Consider the following 6,107-nt stretch of genomic DNA (forward strand, 5'->3'; position numbering starts at 1 on the left):
TGTATATACTGTCCATACTGCTGTATACATGGCTGTATATACTGTCCATACTGCTGTATACATGTCTGTATATACTGTCCATACTGTACACGGCTGTATATACTGTCCATACTGCTGTACACACGGCTGTATATACTGTCCATACTGCTGTATACATGGCTGTATATACTGTCCATACTGCTGTATACATGGCTGTATATACTTTCCATACTGTACACGGCTGTATATAATGTCCATACTGCTGTATATACTGTCCATACTGCTGTACACACGGCTGTATATACTGTCCATACTGCTGTATACATGGCTGTATATACTGTCCATACTGCTGTATACATGGCTGTATATACTGTCCATACTGCTGTATACACGGCTGTATATACTGTCCATACTGCTGTATACATGGCTGTATATACTGTCCATACTGCTCTATTCACAGCTGTATATACTGTCCATACTGCTGTATACACGGCTGTATATATTGTCCATACTGCTGTATACACGGCTGTATATACTGTCCGTACTGCTGTATATACTGTCCATACTGCTGTATACATGGCTGTATATACTTTCCATACTGTACACGGCTGTATATAATGTCCATACTGCTGTACACACGGCTGTATATACTGTCCATACTGCTGTATACACGGCTGTATATACTGTCCATACTGCTGTATACACGGCTGTATATACTGTCCATACTGCTGTATACACGGCTGTATATACTGTCCGTACTGCTGTATATACTGTCCATACTGCTGTATACATCGCTGTATATACTTTCCATACTGTACACGGCTGTATATAATGTCCATACTGCTGTATACACGGCTGTATATACTGTCCATACTGCTGTATACACGGCTGTATATACTGTCCATACTGCTGTATACACGGCTGTATATACTGTCCATACTGCTGTATACATGGCTGTATATACTGTCCATACTGCTGTATACACGGCTGTATATACTGTCCATACTGCTGTATACATGGCTGTATATACTGTCCATACTGCTCTATTCACAGCTGTATATACTGTCCATACTGCTGTATACACGGCTGTATATACTGTCCGTACTGCTGTATATACTGTCCATACTGCTGTATACATGGCTGTATATACTTTCCATACTGTACACGGCTGTATATAATGTCCATACTGCTGTACACACGGCTGTATATACTGTCCATACTGCTGTATACACGGCTGTATATACTGTCCATACTGCTGTATACACAGCTGTATATACTGTCCATACTGCTGTATACACGGCTGTATATACTGTCCGTACTGCTGTATATACTGTCCATACTGCTGTATACATGGCTGTATATACTTTCCATACTGTACACGGCTGTATATAATGTCCATACTGCTGTATACACGGCTGTATATACTGTCCATACTGCTGTATACACGGCTGTATATACTGTCCATACTGCTGTATACACGGCTGTATATACTGTCCATACTGCTGTATACATGGCTGTATATACTGTCCATACTGCTGTATAAATGGCTGTATATACTGTCCATACTGCTGTATACATGGCTGTATATACTGTCCATACTGCTGTATACACGGCTGTATATACTGTCCATACTGCTGTATACATAGCTGTATATACTGTCCATACTGCTGTATATACTGTTCATACTGCTGTACACACAGCTGTATATACTGTCCATACTGCTGTATACATGGCTGTATATACTGTCCATACTGCTGTATACATGGCTGTATATACTGTCCATACTGCTGTATACAGTGGGGAAAAAAGTAGTCAGCCACCAATTGTGCAAGTTCCCCCACGTAAAAAGATGAGAGAGGCCTGTAATTGACATCGTAGGTAGACCACAACTATGAGAGTCAAAGTGAGAAAACAAATCCAGAAAATCACCTTGTCTGATTTGGCAAGATTTATTTAGCAAATTATGTTGGAAAATAAGTATTTGGTCATTAACAAAAGTTCATCTCAATATTTTGTTATATATCCTTTGTTGGCAATGGCAGAGGTCAAACGTTTTCTGTAAGTCTTCACAAGGTTGGCACACACTGTTGTTGGTATGTTGGCCCATTCCTCCATGCAGATCTCCTCTAGAGCAGTGATGTTTTGGGCTTGTCACTGGGCAACACGGACTTTCAACTCCCTCCAAAGGTTTTCTATAGGGTTGAGATCTGGAGACTGGCTAGGCCACTCCAGGACCTTCATATGCTTCTTACGAAGCCACTCCTTCGTTGCCCTGGCAGTGTTTGTGGGATCATTATCATAGTGAAAGACTCATCCATGTTTCATTTTCTGGAAGGAAGGTTTGCACTAAAAATCTCACAATACATGGCCCCATTCATTCTTTCATGTACACAGATCAGTCATCCTGGTCCCTTTGCAGAGAAACAGCCCCAAAACATGATGTTGCCACCCCCATGCTTCACAGTAGGTATGGTGTTCTTTGGATGCAACTCAGCATTCTGTCTCCTCTGAACATGACGAGTTTTGTTTCTACCAAACAGTTCTACTTTGACATTATGACATTCTCCCAATACTCTTCTGGATAATCCAAATGCTCTCTAGCAAACTTCAGACGGGTCTTGACCTGTACTAGCTTAAGCAGGGTGACACGTCTGGCACTGCAGGATCTGAGTCACTGGCGGTGTAGTGTGTTACTGATAGTAGCCTTTGTTACGGAGGTCCCAGCTCTCTGCAGGTCATTCACTAGGTCCCCCGTGTGGTTCTGGGATTTTTGCTCACCGCTCATCTTGTGATCATTTTGACCCCACGGGGTGAGATCTTGCGTGGAGCCCCAGAACAAGGGAGATTAGCAGTGGTCTTGTATGTCTTCCATTTTCTTATTATTGCTCCCACAGTTGATTTCATCACGCCAAGCTGCTCGCCTAGTGCAGATTCAGTTTTCCCAGCCTGGTGCAGGCCTACAATTTTGTTTCTGGTGTCCTTCGACAGCTCTTTGGTCTTCACCATAGTGGAGTTTGGAGTGTGACTGTTTGAGGTTGTGGACAGGTGTCTTTTATACTGATAACAAGTTCTAACAGGTGCAATTACTACAGGTAATGAGTGGAGGACAGAGGAGCCTCTTAAAGAAGAAGATACAGGTCTGTGAGAGCAAGAAATCTTGCATGTTTTTAGGTGACCAAATACTTATTTTCCACCAAAATTTGCAAAATAAATCTTACCAAATCATACAAGGTGATTTTCTGGATTTGTTTTCTCATTTTGACTCTCATAGTTGTGGTCTACCTACGATGTCAATTACAGGCCTCTCTCATCTTTTTAAGTGGGAGAACTTGCACAATTGGTCACTGACTAAACGCTATTTTTCCCCCACTGTATAGTGTCCATACTGCTGTACACAGTGCTACTACACACTAATGTACAGTCATATGTACGATACACAATATACTATACTGTCACGCCATGTACTGCCATATACTAAACTGCTGTACACATGGCTGTACTATTCTCACTGGACTTGTTGCGTTGTCATACGTGCTGTACACCCTTCTATATACTTTGATGCCATATATTGTGTACTATAGTGTACCGCCATATACTTTACTGCTATATACATCACTATCTTTTATAACCTACTATTCTACTCCTTTTGCACTACCATGTACTGTACATACTATAGTACCTCATACTGTGCTATAATGTACTGCCATATGTTGCTGCTACACAAACGACTATATACTGTACTATACTACATCAGACTACATATAATGTACTGCCATATCCAATACTGCTATACACACCACTATATAATATACTGCCTCACACTATACTCTCATACATTGTATTGTCACACACTGTATTATGTACCGCCATACACTGCCTCACTCTATACTATCAAATTTGACACCGTCACACACCGTATAATATACCGCCATATACTGCCTCACACCATACTATCATATTTGACACCGTATAATATACTGCCTCACACTATACTATACTGACACGTCACACACAGTATACTGTCACACATTACACTGCTGCACCCCATATACTGCCATAGATTACACTGGCACGCACTGTATATGCCATACATTACACGTCACACAATGTGTACTGTCATACATTAGTCACGCACCGTAAACTGCCATACATTACACCACCACGCACTATATACAGATTACACTGTCACGCACCGTATACCGACATACATTACATTGTCACACCCCATATACTGCCATACATTACACCGTCAAGCACAGTATAGTCACACATTACACTGCCACACATTACACAGCCACACCCCGTATACTGCCATAGATTACACCATCATGCACCGTATGCTGCCATACATTATACTGTATACTACCATACATTAGTCACACACTGTATACTACCATACATTACACCGTATACTGCCATACATTACACCATCATGGACTGTATACTGTCATACATTAGTCACACACTGTATACCGCCACACATTACTGTCACGCCCAGTACACCACCATACATCACACCGTATATCGCCACACATTACAGTCACGCCCAGTATACTGCCATACAATACTCTCACACCTCATATACCGCCATACATTACACTGTCATGCACTGTATTCTGCAATACAATATGCTGTCACACCCCGCCATACATTACACTATCACGCACGTATACTGCAATACATTAGTCACACAACGTATACTGCCATATATTACCCTGTCACATCCCATATACCGCCATACATTACCGTCACACCCAGTATACCACCACATAGTACTGTCACACCCCGAATACCACCATACATTAGTCACACCCTGTATACTGCCATACATTACACCATATAAAGCCATACATTAGTCACACCCGATATACCGCCATACGTTATACCGTTATGCCCTGTATACCGCCATACCTTACACTCTCGTGCCCTGTATACCGCCATAATTACACCGCCACACTCTGTACACCGCCATAATTACACCGCCACGCCCCGTATACCGCCATAATTACACCACCACGCACCGTATACCACCATACATTACATTTTCACACCCCATATACCGCCATACATTACACCGTCACACCCCATATACCGCCATACATTGCACCGTCACGCCCTGTATACCGCCATTCATTACACTGTCACGCCCCGTATACCGCCATACATTACACTGTCATGCCCCGTATACCGCCATACATTACACCGTCACGCCCCGTATACCGCCATACATTCCACCGTCACGCCCCGTATACCGCCATACATTACACCGTCACGCCCCGTATACCGCCATACATTCCACCGCCACGCCCCGTATACTGCCATACATTAGTTTCACGCCCCATATACCGCCATACATTATACCGTCACGCCTCGTTTATTGCCATACATTTTCACGCCCCATATACCGCCATACATTACACCGTCACGCCCCGTTTACCGCCATACGTTACACCGTCACGCCCCATATACCGCCATACGTTACACCGTCACGCCCCGTATACCGCCATACGTTACACCGTCACGCCCGTATACCGCCATACGTTACACCGTCACGCCCCGTATACCGCCACACGTTACACCGTCACGCCCCGTATACCGCCACACGTTACACCGTCACGCCCCGTATACCGCCATACGTTACACCGTCACGCCCCGTATACCGCCATACGTTACACCGTCACGCCCCGTATACCGCCATACGTTACACCGTCACGCCCCGTATACAGCCATAGGTTACACGTCACGCCCCGTATACCGCCATAGGTTACACCGTCACGCCCCGTATACCGCCATACGTTACACCGTCACGCCCCGTATACCGCCATAGGTTACACGTCACGCCCCGTATACCGCCATACGTTACACATCACGCCCCGTATACCGCCATACGTTACACCGTCACGCCCCGTATACCGCCATACGTTACACCGTCACGCCCCGTATACCGCCATACGTTACACCGTCACGCCCCGTATACCGCCATACGTTACGTCACGCCCCGTTTACCGCCATACGTTACACGTCACGCCCCGTATACTGCCATACATTAGTTTCACGCCCCATATACCGCCATACATTATACCGTCACGCCTCGTTTATTGCCATACATTTTCACGCCCCATATACCG

The sequence above is a fragment of the Ranitomeya variabilis genome, chromosome 5 (genome assembly GCF_051348905.1).
Source record: "Ranitomeya variabilis isolate aRanVar5 chromosome 5, aRanVar5.hap1, whole genome shotgun sequence".
In the NCBI taxonomy this organism is placed as follows: domain Eukaryota; kingdom Metazoa; phylum Chordata; class Amphibia; order Anura; family Dendrobatidae; genus Ranitomeya; species Ranitomeya variabilis.